Source organism: Ailuropoda melanoleuca, chromosome 11, assembly GCF_002007445.2.
Source record: "Ailuropoda melanoleuca isolate Jingjing chromosome 11, ASM200744v2, whole genome shotgun sequence".
Lineage (NCBI taxonomy): Eukaryota > Metazoa > Chordata > Mammalia > Carnivora > Ursidae > Ailuropoda > Ailuropoda melanoleuca.
In genome coordinates this window covers 28,632,998-28,650,674 of record NC_048228.1, presented here as the reverse complement: position 1 = coordinate 28,650,674, position 17,677 = coordinate 28,632,998, and the positions used below count along the sequence as shown (strand labels likewise).

Below are 17,677 nucleotides of genomic sequence, written 5' to 3'. Positions count from 1 at the left end.
TGCTTTGCATAGACAGCAATGCTGAGCACACCAAATTTGAGGATCAAAAGAATTTTAAACCCTTCATACTTTCAACATATACTTTATTTAAACCTGCTAGTGTCATTCATGCAGTTAGCAGCATGACTAAGAGCAGAAGACTGTTTTAAGTCATAATGGCTGCAACTGGTGCTCAATAAGGTGGGACAGGTATGCAAGATAGAAATTATTTTTTAAGAGAATTATCAAATGAAGGGTAAAAACTCATGGTCCACAAATGAGATTTGTAATGAACCTAGGTCTGAGGTTGCTCACATGCATGGCGGCAGTTTCTCAAAAGGAGTGTATAGATGAAACACAACATTATTCTGAACCCCAAATGTAAACTTCATGTAAGAAGTAATAAATAAAAATAATATTTAGTCATTTTATCTTTTCAAAACACTGTCATTTCTACTCCATTTCTACTGCTTTACAGAGAATAAATGAAAGGTAACTCTCTAGGTTTGGTGAGATATTTTGAGAAATTTGCCAAGGCAAAATCTGATAGATTTATCATATGATAAAATTTGCTCTTCTCTTGCAAATTGTAACTTTTGTTATTACTCAGATAGCTGTCCCTGGGTGAGATAGTCTTGAACAGCTGAAGAAAGAGGCTTATTTCATTTGGCCTGTTTTTTCATGAAATGGGAAAGAATGGTTCCTTTTCTTGAAAAATAGAACTGCATTTTGAACCAGATGAGTTGAACATAAGTAGGGAGGCAGAGGAGGATAGTTTCTGAGAGGACAGGCCATGTGTCAGGTCAGGTGTCTTCTCTCTCTTTAATGACAGCAACCTCAGACAAAGTCCTTCTGTTCTAGGGATCTTGTTCCCATCTATAAAATGAAAACAATGATACTACTTACTTGATATCTATACAGTTATTACCAAGAATGCATTAAACAGTCCTTTTAAAATCTCAGATACATTGTAATGACTCAAAGCAAGTTGGATATTATAATAGTGGCTATGGCTCTATTATTCAACATTACATTTAAAACTATATTATGGTTTTTGGTACCTGGGTGCCTCAGTCTGTTGAGTCTTTGACTCTTGATTTCACCTTAGATCATGATCTCAGGGTCATTGAGATTGAGCCCCGTGTTGGCTCCAAGCTAAATGTGGAGCCTGCTTAAGAGTCTTCCTCTCCCTCTGCCCTTCCCCCTCCCCCTTGCACAGCTACTAGTGTGTGCTCTCTCTCTCTCTTAAAACCAAAACAAATACAAGAAAAACCACTGTTATGATTAACCAAGCTTTTAAAGAAAACTGGAAAAATTGGATATCTCTCAATGTAATCATTACCTTTTACCAATTTACCATGATAACCATTCTTATTTATAATCATTGATTAGAATTTACTTTTGTTAACCATACTATGTGTCTGTATTTGAGTATTTGTACCAGACAGTAAATATTTTCATTTGAATCAACTTCACAGCTTTCCTTTTTTTCTTTCTCAGTGAATAAGAAGGCTCATGGTGGAATATAGTGATGCTACTAAAAGGGTCAAACCCCAGCACCATTTCCTCCAACACAGATTTCTTGGCTCCTTTACTTATTGGAAGATAAGTGAGAGACTGTACTGTGTTCTCCCCTTGGCTTGGTCTTCTTTAGCTAGAAATTTGAATACACTGGTGAAACTCACTGGAACCGGCTCATTTGTCCAAATTCCATCAGTGTAAGAATCGGAATGAAGGAGTAGGAGTCTGAGGGGCTTTATCAAGATCACGTCATCAGGTAGGGGAAGAGCTGAGCTAAGACACAACCCTCCTGATTCTGTCCGGGGCAGTTCCAGCTAATTCCCAGATGCCTCTTGGCTGGCTTCCCAGCAGTCACCCTACTCAGATTTGGCTTAGGTACAGATTTTTCTGTTAAAACAAAACAAGCCAAAAACAAAAATAAAAACCCTGCTTTATTGACTGAAAGTATTTTTCCGACCCCTTCCCTCTCTATACCATTGCTTATTTGATAAAGAACATCAGTAGAAATGTAGGTCCTGAAGCTTGAGCTAATAGCTGCCCTTCCAAAACCTGTAAATAAGAGATTTTAGGAATGCAGTGTAGGTACATGCTATGGCTCTGCGAACGTTGCTGGGTGGATTAAGTTCTTTATATCTGATGAGATCTCTTAGAGTCTTGGTTCTTTTCCTTTTCTTCCTTCCCTTTGTTTGCTGCAAGAAACTTTTAAATCATTGATGAAAACTTCTCCCAGCCTAGTTCAGTTAATTAAGAGAAATTCCTGCCCATATATTTAGAAAGTAGGGAAGGTTTGATATTCAAAAAAATATGTATCTTTGGGTTTTGTATCAAAATGCAGTTTTTAGGGGAAAATATTTTATGAAAGGGACCTCTGGTCATCCTAGCTTTAACTTGTGCATGCACACATGCGTGTGTGTATGTGTATGTATGTGTGTGTGATTTTATTTCTTTATATCCTGTGTAAAAATGAATTAGAAAAAAAGATTGCTCAAAGTTAATGAATATATTGAACTCAACTTTGAAATATTGGTATGGGTAGTTGAGTTACCTCAGCCAACTTTCTGAATCAAAGCTAAAGGGCATCATTTCCCAATTCTGTTTTATAAAGTCTCTTCCTCATAATGTCTTCCTTCAAGAAGGGAAGCTGTTTGAAATGAGAAGAAGGGAGGAGTATTGAATGGACATGATGATTCATTACTGCAACTGCCAGCAGTAGAATAATCCATTCACACAGTTCTTGGTCATCTGTTTTTCTACGCCATTATGCTAATGAATCACTGCTGTTTACTGCTTGGGGAGTAGCACATTTCAACACCTGTAAGAAAGAAACGCTGTTTGAAAGTTGGCTTCTAGGTTAGAATGCCAATATGTTTTGTGGCATGCTCTAGTTCCAAAAGCCTAGTAGCAGAAAGGACTACATTCATATTCTAAACCTGAAGAGACAGCTTCTCTTAGAGAGGGACTGTGTTCTCCCTGCAAGTGTCTCGCTGAAATGAGATCTGAACATGCTAGCATCCCTATCACTGTCAGGCAGAAGAGACCCGATCTGGAATTTGTCCATATTGACTCTGACTTATTTAAAATAGAGAAGTACAAATAAAGAGATTAAACACTACCTTTGCATCTTAAAGAGTATTTATTATATTTTGGATTCACTCTCTTGGTTTTGAACTTCCCAAGATATTTTGAGCCAAGATAGTAATTACCTCTTTTCCTAGTTTATCTTGGTCTGCAAATTCAGAATTCTGAAACTAATTCTAAAATTAATCAATTTTAAAAAATATTAGAAAATGAAATAATTACATCTGGGGATATCACATTTAACTATATTAATCTAGAATTGTTTTGCTCATTTTTGTTTCAATCATTTTGTTTCTTATGCTGGCATGATAAGGATAACAAGCTCCATGTTCAGTTCCTTTGAAATTGATTCATGAGGTACTTTGTCTTACTTTTTTGAATGTTTATCTGAGTATGGCAATTCATTTCTGTTTCTTTAATAATGTATATTATTACTGCCTCAGTAGAGCTTTCTGGTAAAGAACAAGGTTATTGCCATTTAGATATCTGAAAATTCTATCTGCATGAAAGTAGCTTTGAGGGAGAAGATTCTCTTCGAGAGTATGATTCGGTGCCTCCAAAAGAAATAAAGAGGCTTAGAATACAAAATGGGAGACAAGCACAAACACTAATGATGCTAGGGTAGCCGAGTAGTCCTAGAATCCTGGCTTCCCAAGTCCCACAACTAGTGGAAACAATTCCCCAGAGAGAAGCACTATCTCCAGTTGGACATGAGAAAGAGTAAATAATACAATAAAATTGTTAGGGATTAAATGGCAACTCAAATAATCTCTTTGCTTTTAGGTCAAGTACATTTGCTTTCTAAGCAAATTGAAAATGGGTCTTAGAAATATTATTTTAGCTAGTGTGGTGTTTTACTTAAAAACCATTTAAGCCTAGCCATAGTTCCAGATGGCCAGCATGGAAATCACTCAACTTACTGTGGCGGTAAAACTAAAATTTATAGCTGGGAATTTACTAGGATTTTGTTGTATTCTAGAAATTCAGAATATTGTAGGGCCTTTAATATGTCTGGATATGGTGCAGAGATATAGTAAATAGGCATAATATAACCATGCTATGGCAAAAACAATTTTATGCAACACACATTGTCAAGTGACGTGTGTATAAAAGACATCAGTCTTGTCAACACTTGGTCACCCATAATTCACATGGGTTCTTTGGAAAATTAATAATTTCTTCTTTATCCCCCCTGGAATGGATTCATTTTTTCAGAGAATATTAGTTAACAATGTTAAAAAAAGAAAGATTAAAATATTGACTATTACCATGGGGATATTACTTCCTAATCTCTTGCTGTGGACTTTTGCTCCAGGGGTGATAAAAAATATGGATTTTTGTGGTTCTTGATATTTGCTAAAAATCAGTGGTAAGAGAATGGCACATATATTACAATAGTTCCTCTAAATTTTTCTTTTTCTTATGATTTTCTTGGGGACTACCATGTGTCTAAATTTTCTATAATCACCTGTCATTCCAAGACATATTAAGGCCTTTAGTAAATTACCTCTGTGGATTATATCCAATCAAACATAATGTTTCTTCATAGTATGAGGTTTAATTTTATTGAATTTAATAAGTATTTATTTAGTAGTAAATACATGAAAGATATTTGCCAGATGCCAAAGATACTACCTAGGTCCTAGTAGACCTAGTGAACTTACTAAAGTATAGAAATGATGAGGACAAAGGCTTTTATGTCTTCACCATAGATGTTTTCATGGAGGTTACAGGGGTTCACAAAATCTCTGAAATATTTTTGAGCTATGGGATCTATAGCCTTGTAAACTATGGAATATTATTTTTCCTTCTCTGAGCCTCTTGTCTATGTTTGAAATGGAGATAACACCTATATTACAAGGTGTTCTGAGGATTAAATCAACGTATGTGAAGCACCCAGTATAGTAACTGACAGAGAGGATGCTCGACAAAAAGCATTTATCCCATTACTAATGTTCTTAGAAGGACCATTTACATCTAGAAACACTAGGAATTTAGAAAAGAGCATCATGGTTTGATTTGTTTGGAAGTCTTAGGGTTTACTGAGTCAGATTATGAAAAATCAGGGGGGCAGAAAGGACTGTGACTGGCCCAAATCGCTCACAAAATGAAAGGGGGATGAACCCTTTCCCATATTCAAAGGAATTCAAGGAGACTAAATTACTAAACAGGAAAACTCCTGCTAAGAAGATGCAGATATGTTCTTCCCTTTGGAAGATTGAGTGAAGGAGCTCTGTTAATGCCAAACAGAAGAGTTCCACATTCTTACCTCATGGTGAGTTCCTGAGAAATATGCATCATTCATTCATTCCACAAATATTGTATGAGTACTGTGCAGCAGGCATTGTTTTGAGTGCTGAAAATAGAAAAGTGAAAAGGCAACTGATAAAAAATCACTGCCGTCCTGGAACTTCCATCATAGTAAAGAGAGAAAGACAATAAGTATGGTCAGTAAATAATGCATGAGGTTAAAATAGAAGGTTCAATGAGTGCTAGTGGGAGAAAAAAACTGAGAAGAGGGTAAGGAATTCCCGAGGTTGCAGCTTTAAATGGAGTAAGCCAGGGTAGGCTTTATGTCTCCTCTGAGAAAACATTTGAAAGAAATACAAGAATGAGCCAGGCGGATAATCAGAATGAAGAGTATCATAAGGAAAGGAGAAAGTCTTAGTTCAGAGACTCTGAGGTGAGAGCATGCTAGGGTGTTCCAGAACCAGGGTTGAAGACCAAGACCACAGTAGGGTAGGCAAAAAGGAAGAGTATAGTGAAAAATAATAGGAAACCAGATCACATAGGACTGTAGACCTTGATAAGGATTTGGCTTTTACTCCTTATTATGTGAGGAGACATTGGAGGACTTTGAGCAGATGAGTGTCATGTTTTGACTTTTTTTTTAAGTCTTGCAGTAATTCCTGGATGAGAATAAACCTTAGGGGTGAGGGAAGGGTACAGAGTGGGATTAGGAGCAATAGTTAGGAGCTCTCTTAGGGAGGCATTATTCCTTCTATTGAGGAAATTGTCCACTGTATTAGCCAAGCTATCTTGATGGTCTTTATGGTAGTACCATTCCGTGTTAGGAGGAGACCTAATATTCTTGAGCAAGAGAGTTGCAACATGTAGGAAACACTGCAGCCATCCTGTCCAGAGTCCTAGAGGGCCACACTGAGCAACAGTGATAGCAGTGGCTCCAGTGCTGAACAGCCCCTGTCCCAGTCAGATTTAGGGAGCAGAGCAGCGGTAGCTGCAGGAGGCAGTAGCACTGTACAGCTTCCATGGTATTGTGCATCATTCAGCAGGAGGGTAGGGGGCACAGCCATAGGGAACACAAGGCCACAAGTGTGGCTGAGGCTTTAGGCTGTACACCAGTGGCCCTCGTACCAGAGGTGAGGCCTAGAGTAGTTCCATGTTTGGGTGTATCAATTTGGTTGGTTTTAGAGTAAATGGGAACAGACATTGTGGCAGGATGATCTTTTGTAATATTAACAAGTAACTTAGGCATCTGGGATTTGCAGCATCAATTGCCTTAGGGAAGGAATGTTGCAGCAGAAGCTCAGTGAAATTTCAAAAGTCTTATTTTCCCAAGAGAACTCAGGGTAGAGAGAGTGATCTATGAGTCAGAACACGTCTTGCTTCTCTCTTATGCTTTAGGTTTGGTGGTGAAAAGAGGCAAAGGCGAAGCAGAAGGTAGTCACTGTGTGTCTGAGAAAGGGGATACCAGTTCTCTCCTTCACACAAGGAAATGGTATTCAACAGGGATGACCAAACCCTAGAGAAATGTGGGGGCATGTGATAGCAGAAGGGATTTGCCCCTCTTTTGTAGGGTAAAGCCCAGTGGGATGCTAAAACTCCTTAGAGGAAAGAGCAGAGTGGTTTGTCTAGGCAGATGTGTGTGTGACATAGTCATTAATTGTCTGTATTACAGCATGGGGCAGGAGCAGAATGAGTTGGAGAGTCCCAAAGGGACTGACAAAATGAAAAATGAGAAGGAAAGAGAGAAAGAGAGAGAAGGAAAGAGAGAAAGAGAGAGAAGGAAAGAGAATGAGAAAATGAGGAGAGCCCTGATGAGCATTAATGAGCCTTACTGGGTCCTTTGCATGGGGCTGAGAAAGAAGGCATCTGTGACCCAGGTGGGTCAACCACTAAGGTCCATACAGGATGGTGGGCATCTCAGAAAGTGATATCTAATATTCTGATTTCCTTCACTCCCCAGAACACAGAAGCAACATTGCTGCAAAGGGAATTGCATGGGGTTGGGAATGAATGTCAGGGACTTTTGTTGAAGTAGACATTGAATTTCTTGTCCAATTCAGCTTTTGAATTGAGGCTTGTAATACATTTATAATACTACTTCTTCATTAACCCTCAGAGCTAATAAATATGAAAATAGGGCATTTCTTTTTCCCAGCTGTTCACATCCATTACTTACAAGACCAAACCAATCACTATTAAAAATAAACAAACAACAAAACTGGGTGGATGCTTTTGGCAAAAATTTCTTAAGTTATAATTTAGCCTTTGATATTTTTTACCAAAAGTAAAAAAATAACTAAAAAAAAAAGAGTGGGAGATGTGGGCAAAAAATGCGACTCTATTAAAGGCAGAGAGGAAGGCAAGAAGCACATGGATAAAGAAGGATGGAGATGCTGATGGGGAGGAATAAAATGAGGGCAGAGACTGTCCCAAAGTAGGGAGGTCAAGTAAGAATTAGAGGAGAGCAAGTGAGGGAATTTATGCTTGGTGTGCCCCCCTCTTTGGTGAAGTGGGAGACAAATCACCTGCAAACTGGAATGGGGGGGGCAGAGGTGCACTAGGGGAAGTGGGTGGGGGTCAAGGGAAGCAGAAGGGAGCAAGACCACTCTGGAGATTGTGTGATGAAGTCAGCAAGGAGAGAACATTTGCCAAGCAGCAGTGAAAGCTCAGCTGAAATTAAATAATACGAATTTGTAATATGCCAAGGTAGATGTCTTTTTCTTTCCTTAATCAATTATTGCTTTATTCTAGTGGTAGTCATTAACCAGTTTTATTACATGAGGAAATGATTGGTCATTTTTCTCTCTCTATATATATATACATATATTATATGTATACACACACACACGTGCATGCACACACACACTTTTTTGTTCTGTATGAACCTTAAAACAAAATTATTTGTTTCAACTCATTGAAAGAACATAAAATATAGGCCTTGAGAACTTTTCATATAGTTTTATTGGCTTTTGTATATAATAGATTTATGTAGATCACTTTTACCTTCCAAATATATTGGGCATGCTATCTATGTTAGTAGTACTGTAAGACCTTGGGACAAAAAGAGAGAGAGAGAGAGGAAGGGAAAGGGAGGGGGAGGGGAGGGATGAAGAGAATGGAGAAGCAGCCTAGTTCAGGAATTTGGAGTATCCTTCTCCCAACTTTTCTCTTGGATAGATAAATACGGCTATGGCATTGTCTCACTTTATTATTTTTTTTCAAATCTATATAGCCTGTAAGAAATACGGACCAAAATTAGTATACGTGATGCATGAGCAGGGCATTCGGAGTTAGAGGGACCTGAGACCATAACAGGCTTTCAATAAATAACTATTACTGATAATTTTTAACAGTTTTTGGAGGCCCCTATTCTAAGGTCAGTACTCATATAGTAGGAGTGGAGCCAAGAGAAGGAGTCAGAAGTGGGAGTTGTACACTTAGTTGCCTGAGTGCCCCTCTGTTGCTGTTCATGACATATCAGGAGCTGGTGTACTCACTATAAGAGGGACAGGCAATACATTAGCTAGAACTGTGGGAAGAGAAAGGTGGTAGGTGCTCAAATCAGTGTTAGGCAAAGTAAAGAAGCAAGCAGAATTTATTATTAACAGACTTTTATTACAACAAGACCTCCCTGTCAAAAGAAAAGGAAGAAAAGTAGGAAGAATAAAAGAAAGAAAGAAAGGAGTGAGGGAGAGAGGGAGGAAAGAAGGAAGGGAGGAGAGGGGAGGGGAGGAGGAGGAGGNGGGAGGGGAGGAGGAGGGGAGGGGAGGGGAGGGAAGGAAAAATTTTTTGTCTTAACTACACTTACCTTACTTATACCTTCACCTCATCATGCTCCCAGAATCCACAGATTCTTGACTTTCAGTCCTTCAATTTCCTGCCAAAGTTCATGGCAACTAAGATTTCTGTGCTTTAACAGCATGTTAATGGGGAACATTTGCCTGTAGACAGAACTGCTTGCTCCCTCACCTTGCTCCAGCACACCACTTTCGTCTTCTTTCCAGGACCTGATTTAGGAAAATTTGGCTTATTTTCACCCATGTTTTTAAGGATGGAGGAAAAGGAACTTTAATACCATTTTGCAACCTTACTCTTGGAGTCATATTTTAGACAGATAGAAAGGTGGCCTAGGAGGAGTTCAATATTCCCTATTTCTCTGTGCTTACTCCTGCTCTTTTCATTTCACAGTCTTGCCAAGCCCTGTGTTTCTGTGCAACTTGCTTTCATTTGAAAGCAAAATAGACACTGCAGCTCAGGCTTTAGTAAGTCACGACTGTACACAGAGAAGGCCTTTGGCCTGCAAACTCCATCACTCATGTTTGGTTTCTAAACTCACCGGAACCTTGACAGGGAGACTACAAGCCCCTGGAAGCTTTACTGGAAAAAAACACAGCTCCCCACCAGAGCCTTCTTTTGTGAAAAGAAGTCTGAAAGACACCTTGTGAACACATACTAATGTCTAGTATGTAAATAAATTATACGTAATAAGTTTTTAGAGGGCTATTAGCTTTTCTCAAATCGAATAAAAGCTGTCTCCTTCTTGCACTGGGCACAAATCATGAGGTTCCTTGGAAATTTTCCAGGTAAACTCTTTTGGAATTATGGGAATGGCTTTCATGGCATTAATAATGCCTCCCATTAATTCCAGGAAAGGCATTTCCATTCTACCTCTCAATTGGCTAATCTCAAGGAACACTTTGTTTCTGAAAAAATGTATCTAATTTAATTCATATCTCCAAATAGCAGTACATAAAAATGCTTATGATATAGTAAATAGAAGAAAAAATAAATTGTCTATGCCATGGTTATTTAAAATTCTGCATAAATGAGGATGACAAGGATTAGAAAAAGGATGGCAAGTCACCTGTGAAAGAGGTTTTCAATAAACATTGGTGAGTGAACTATTAATTCACATGACAAAAAAACATTGGATTAGAGTAATGGAATACTTGATAAAATTACTCAGTTTTCTTTTGAATTTTATGTTTATTCAGTAAGTAAGTTTTAAAAGATCAATTGGTTATGGGGCCTTGGGTGGTGCAGTTGGTTAAGTATCTGACTTTTTGTTTTAGCTCAGGTCATGATCTCAGGGTTGTGAGATCAAGCCCCAAGTCACCGAAGTCAGGCTCTGTGCTCAGGACAGTGTCTGCATGAGATTCTCTGCCTCTCCCTCTGCTCATGTGCATGCGCTCTTTCTCTCAAATAGTCTTTTAAAAAATCAATTTGTTATATGAAATTGTTTTTAAAACCCTCTATCTTCCTTATAACCCTCCTCCGTGCCCCCCACATACCCCCACCCTCCGCCACTGAACCGTTTCCATCCCTCTGATCAGTCTCTGGTGATATAAAAGCAGATCCAAGTACTATAAATATAGGGATTATTCAGCTGATGCAAGACCGAATACTAGGTATATGTTATTGCATTCTCAAATTCAACACTGGCCAGTAAGATGGCATAATTAGGGACTACGTGATGTGTTTTCAAAGCAGTAATTTAACACTGGGGCTTGAATTTTAACTTTTATAGGTGTATTCTATCGTTTGGCCTCAAATGTAGCAAATACCTTAAGAAATAATACTTGAAGAATCCTTGGTCATTTGTACATCACCATACGTAGTTTGGGTAAGGGAGAGGAAAAGAGCAGGGGATTCTGGAGAGGGAAGTGCATTTGGGACAGAGCATGTTGAAGGGAGAAAGTGGCAAAGAAAACAGAAACCAAATGACTCCTTCCCAGGTTCTTCCCAAACCTTGCCCTGCTGTCCAAGAGGAAGCTTCGTGACCGTGTTTCAGCTGGGGCTGTGGAAGTTGCTGCTGCCATGTTCAGTTGTTGAGAAAGTGGCTGGCATTTATGGTTTAACAGTGAAGACAGTCATGTCCAAGCTACCTTTGGGCTGAGGGTTTCCTGAACCAGTAGTGAGTCTATTTAGGGATTAGAACATTACATTTTCAGATGGGATTTGTAGTCATAATACAAAGTCAGGATCATGGCACATATAACAGTTATTAAGAGAGTACTAGGATAATACTAAGATCAAATGTCAGAGCTTTTAATACAGTTTTCTGTTATAGATTATGAATCCACAGATTTCAACAATTCACTTTCAATAACAAAATAAACATCTTTTGATGTTAGTTACAAGTTTTTGACTGTGTATTAATACCCAGCCTCCAACTAATCTGAATTGTTTTCTTTTAGTAATCATTAATCTGTACTTTCTTTTAAATGATGAACATTTTACTTTAAACAGAAACAATCTGTTGGCTTTACTTGTGAGAAATTCATACTTGCCTGTTTATTTAATTATGTAACTGACCCTTGTTTGAAGTAACCAGGAATGAGACCCAGAACTCACACATTAAGGAGCCTGTAAGAGTTGTATTAAATAAAGTGACAGAATATGTGTGTGTGTGTGTGCGTGTGTGTGTGTATGCACATATACACCCATATGCATGCATAAGTGTGGCTATTAGGGCAAGAAAACAAGACAGATATAATATGTAGTAACATTTTTAAATGCTTTTCATGTGCGAGATGTTGTTTCAAGTACTTTACTCATTAAATTCTCAGAATTACACCATGAGGTAAGTACCATTATCTTTCCCATTTTGTGGATCATGAAACTGAATGTTAACTCATATGAGGATGTGTTTTTTTTAAACAATAGAAAAGGAGTGATTAAAACAGAGGAAATTAGAAGGGAAAGGGAGTAGCAATTCTGTCATTTCCTGTCCTTCCAGAGCTGTTTTTAAGCATGACAAAATGAAAGATGACAGATTTTCTGGAAATAGTAACCCTTCCTTGCCATGGTCAATATTGGAAAATTAGTTGAGCTATATACCTGGATTTTGAATTGCGAGTTGACTTCCTTATCTATTTTATTTAAATCTCATTGAAACAGTTTGGTAGTTATTTCTTTTGAAGTAGATGATATTGTTTATGGCATGACATTGAGATCCATTGAAACTGAGAATGTTGCTTATAGTCATGACGATATTTTAAGTAGAAATAGCCTGTAAAGGGTCAGAAATAAGTGACATATTGCTTTCACAGGCAAAGAGCACTTTGCATTAATGTAGAGCTACATCAAAACAGTCACCACCCAAGCCTTTGGTCCATGTCCAAATGGGGCATTCAGCGAAGTTGTGCTATTCATTGTCAAAAAAATAAGCACATAATCAATTGATTTCATTTCATTTACAACACACACACACACACACACACACACCTCTACGAAAAAGCCTAAACCACGAAAAATAGAGTGGTTGTTTCTGAGTGGTGAGTTGATATTTTTTTCTCTTTTTGACTGACTTTTAAAAACTGCCAACATGGACGGCACTGGAAGAGATAATGCTAAGTGAAATAAGTCAAGCAGAGAAAGACAATTATCATATGATTTCTCTCATCTATGGAATATAAGAACTAGGAAGATCGGTAGGGGAAGAAAGGGATAAAGAAAGGGGGGGTAATCAGAAGGGGGAATGAAACATGACAGACTATGGCCTCTGGGAAACAAACTGAGGGCTTCAGAGGGGAGGGGGGGTGGGGGAATGGGATAGGCTGGTGATGGGTAGTAAGGAGGGCACGTATTGCATGGTGCACTGGGTGTTATATGCAAAGTAATGAATCATGGAACTTTACATAAAAAACTAGGGATGTACTGTATGGTGACTAACATAATATAATAAAAAAATTATTAAAAAAAAACTGCCCACAATAAACAGGCCTCCATTTTGCAATAAGAAAACTTATAGAAGACAATTAGCCACTATTTATCACTTAGCTGTGAAATAAATATTGTTGTATCAGGATCTTTGTAGAAGATACGATAACGTATTAGAGAGGGCTTCTGCCACCTAGAAATTGTTTACATATTGTCGAAATAGGCACGAAGAATGGAGGCAGTATGTGAGTAACACAGATACTGATTTCTTTGTAAGAGGAGGGAGTAATCCCTAAGAGTTGAGTTTTTCAGAGGAGATTGCAAAGAGGAAAATAAATCAGGCTGGTTCTAAAAGATAGGTCCAGTCCGAGGGGTCATGTGAATAGGAGACAGGGAATTCCTGTCAGATGTAATGAGTGACATAAAGATAAGAAAGCACTATATTTATTTGAAGCTGAGACATAGAATTAATAGTAAAGACAAACAGTGAGATTGGCCCCAATTATGGAAGTCCTTGAATGTCATATTAATATCTGCTAAAGAGTGACCTCTGTAAGTCCTTCTAGCACACCATTTTTAGGGGCCCAGAAGTCAGATAAGGCAATCCTAGAATCTCAGAAGAGGTATTCCAGGTTCCATGCCTGCGTTCCTTTTGAATTGCATCCTTTGTTCTATCTAGTAGCATCTTGATTTCAAATTGTTTGCTTTGTTCTCATCTGTAACTTATTCAAGATAGAGTTTCTCAAAACCAATTTGGGGCAATGGGCAATGGTCAGCAATATTAGCAATGTCATGCTCCCACACCTCCCCACAGAACTATACCATACGTTGTATCAGCCAAAGCCTCATTTTGTCCTAGCATGTACTTGCCAAAGGAGGGAGATAAGAAAGGACATTTGGTATTTTTTGCTATGTAAAAAATCACCCCAAGGCTTAGCAGCTTGAAACAACAATTACTTATTATGTCACCAATTTCTGGGGATCAGGAACCTGAAAGTGCCTTAGCTGGGTGATGGTGGGTCAGGTCTCCTAAGCTGCTGGTATTGACTGCCATCTCTTAAGACTTGTAACTAAGGCTGGTGGATTTGCTTCCAAGCTCATTCATGTGGCCATTGGCAGCAGCTTCAGTTTCTTGCTGTGTGAACCTCTCCATAGGGCTGCTCACAACATGACTTCCCCCAGAGCAAGTGATCCAAGAGTGAGAGAAAAAGTGGAAGAGAAAGCTACCAAGACAGAAGCCACAGTGTCTTTTATAACTTAATCTCAACATTGAAATATCATCACCTTACCTTATTCTGTAGGTCACAGAGACCCGGTATAACATAGGAGGGGACTACACAAGAGCTCGACTACCAGGAGGCAAGGATCGTTGGGAGGCGTCCTGGAGTCCGTCACAGGTAATCAGGTAAGTTCCCAAGCCATATTACAGATAGATCATTATAAAGATGAATTTAATAACCGTATGTATTCAACATGATGACATGGAGTCTTTAAAAAAGTCATGTGCCTGTCTATCTGGCATTTTTTAGTTACACTGAGACACATACTCTCTTAAAATACTAATTTCCAGAACAGTGACACAATGCTATCTCTATGCAGAAATGCCAACTATGAAGTAAAACCTGGGTTGGACTGTGTGTGTGAGCAGAGAGGGAGCTCTGTCCTAACCCCTGAGATTGGGACTACTTTATGGGAAACATGGAGCTGGATAAGTGTAGGTTTACAGCAAAGCCCCTGTAAGGCTGTTACACTGTGAAAGAGCCCTAGGCCAGAAGTCCAGAATTTCAGCTGCTCTGTGACACTGTCACCCTTTCTGGTCATCTGAAAAATGCCTGAGTACACTGGGGTAGATAAAACATTTTAGTTGTTTAATTACTTGGGATGTCTGCCCTCTCTGCTCATCTAATAGCCTTAGTAGCAGAGGACAGGCCCCTACAGAATGTTGGTAACACAGTGATGCACCTGGAGGGCTGTTGCAGACAATTAGGCTGCCCCAGTTCTTTTCATTGATGTGTTTGATCCTGGAAGTGGAAGTTGAAAATTGAAGAAACAAATTGAGGCTGAAAAAAATTCAAATAAGGTAACTACTAAATTTCAAAATTTTGAAGAGAAAAAGGACTATAAATAGTTTATGCCTGAAGAAGTACATTTATTAAATAATAAGTAACCAACTAGTTATTTCTAGTGAATTTTTTGTAAGTGCAGTATTCACTTAAATACATAGTATGTTTTTAAATGTAGTTTTTATAAGAAATAATGACATCACAATAATTTCTACAACATGTACGTGACCAAGAATTCTGTGACCACATTGAGTCTACCATCATGGGGTCAAATTTTCCTTTAACATTTGTAAAATAAATTATATATGGTCCCATTCCATACCTCACTGGAAAGCCACTATCTTTCCTGTGATTTCTGGTAATTTTCAAGGATTTATGCACACCATTCCAATTCCTAATTCCCACCTCAATCTGATTAGCATGTCTGTCTGGGTCTGGGTTGATCTGTCCATCCAAGATCACCACAAACATGGACCATAAGCCTTTGTCTGTGATTACCCCAAAGCATGCAGGAGACACAGTATGCAGCATGTATCACTCTGGATGTTATTTATGGGTGCAGGCGACAGATGCTAATGGAAGGTTGCTAGCTATCACATGATAGAGAAAACAATTTAAAACTTAAGAATTTTCTTAAAAGATTCTGTATGGCTTCCTACCCTGAAGGGATCCTCTGAGAGCAACCTCCTACCCTTTTGTTGGGCCTCTTTTCTTTCCAACTGATTGTTGATCACCCTCATTTCTATCTTATTTATTGTTATTGTTCTTAAGTTCTTCTTGACTCTCCATCTCCTCCTCTCCCCCATGCCCCACCCAGCGCTCATCCTCCTTGCATTGTTGTTCTCTCTGAAGTCAATGCATGGAAGACTTCTTTCATACCCACAGCAGCCACCAAAGTATTTTCCTAAACAAAAGGCCTTTCTTCTCATATGAGCTACAGTATTCCCTAGTATGCTGAAATCCACTGCAATCCTTCTTATATTATGGAACAAATTTTCTTCATTCCTAAGTGAAATGCAAAAATACAAAGTTATAAGCAAAAAACAAAAATAAACATATGATTATTGCTCTATTATTTCTGACACTGGTACTTAAATATTCTTTTATTTTATACGTAGTAATGTACTTAAACTACTCAGGTTTATTGGCGGTATAACACTTTTAACATTGTACCCAGTTTATTTGACAAGAAAAAGACCTTTCCAGCAGTTGACAACTCATATAATTACAAGTACCTAACAACTTCTTTTTATTTTGAATAATCATGCATTATTACTTTAAATATAGCATGTGAAGCCTTACAAAAGGAAGTAATTGGCAGTGAAAGGTCATGTTACAGCTTTTTATTATTTGTTACAATAATTCTTTTAAATATGTAGTCACCAGTCAATGGATAGCGTGTACTCAGTACATTTCATCTTCAAACTACTTCACCCATATGAGTTTATTTATTTCCATAAGACCTCAGTGAGACAGATGGGAACTATTATCCTCTTTTCCAGGCGGGAGTATGAAACAGAGATAAAAGGTCTACCTTCACACAAAGAGAGAATTAGGACAAGGATATAAGCAAAACCTTCTACTGTATTCTAACCTTGCTTATCATGGTATCTATGTAGTTTTCCTTTTAAATGAAAAAGAAGTTGAGCGTGAAGATGAGAGTGTTTCTCAGAGACAGTCGTGTTGGTCCTTCCTTGGATCTTTTTGGGAATGTTTGTTATCCCTAACCTTCACTTTGCCTTTGTTTCATTTATGTGGAAGAGAGTAACAGCTTTAGATTCTCATGTCAAGATAGCTGTGAAGATAAACATAAAAAAGCTAAAGCCAAAATCAGTTATGTTTTTAAAGCCTCCAAGAGATGGGGCGCCTGGGTAGCTCAGTAGTTAAGCGTCTGCCTTCGGCTCAGGGCGTGATCCTGGCGTTCTGGGATCGAGCCCCACATCAGGCTCCTCTGCTGGGAGCCTGCTTCTTCCTCTCCCACTCCCCCTGCTTGTGTTCCCTCTCTCGCTAGCTGTCTCTCTGTCGAATAAATAAATAAAAAATCTTTAAAAATAAAAATAAATAAAGCCTCCAAGAATGTCACAGGAAACCTCCCATGCTTCAGGAGCTCATCAGCCAGAGGAGCCCAGGGAGCCCAAGGCCCAGACTTTTGTAGCTCTGCTTCTAGTTTGTTTTCTGTCATTGGAAATCCTCTCTTTATTTGAATTTTGTTAATTCTCCAACTAATCAAAATTTTGGATGTGTAAGTGACTTAAGTGAGAGGCAAGCTTATGAACTTTTTACTCCAGTAGCTAATAATTGGTGATTGCTTTGAACATTTGATAATTTTTTAAAAATATTTTTCTATAGGCAGATCACCTCACTCTTATCTTCAGAATCCTCAGCTGACGTCCCATTCCACACAGAATAAAACGTGTGCTTTAACGACAGCCTACAAATCCCTCCTGCAGCTCCCTTTGCCTCCTCTATTGCAGTCATGCAGGCCTCCTTGCCCTTCCTTCCTCACCCCTGTAGGTCCTGTGCTTTTGTTTTTCCCTCTGCCATGATTTTCCAGAGACTGTCTGACTTTGGGGTACCCTAAACTCTTGAAAGTGAACCAGCTCTAAATATATGGTGAGCCTTGCTTC

General features: G+C 38.5%; 1 long non-coding RNA gene across 2 annotated transcripts in view; it reads left to right on the top strand.

Moving 5' to 3' along the window:
* Window positions 1-17,677, top strand: part of LOC109489194 — an 83,284-nt gene that overhangs the window by 25,185 nt on the left and 40,422 nt on the right. For both annotated transcript variants that reach the window (XR_002142151.1, XR_002142150.1), the window contains exon 2: window positions 14,289-14,392. This is a non-coding gene — a long non-coding RNA (uncharacterized LOC109489194). The remainder of the gene's footprint in view (window positions 1-14,288; window positions 14,393-17,677) is intronic.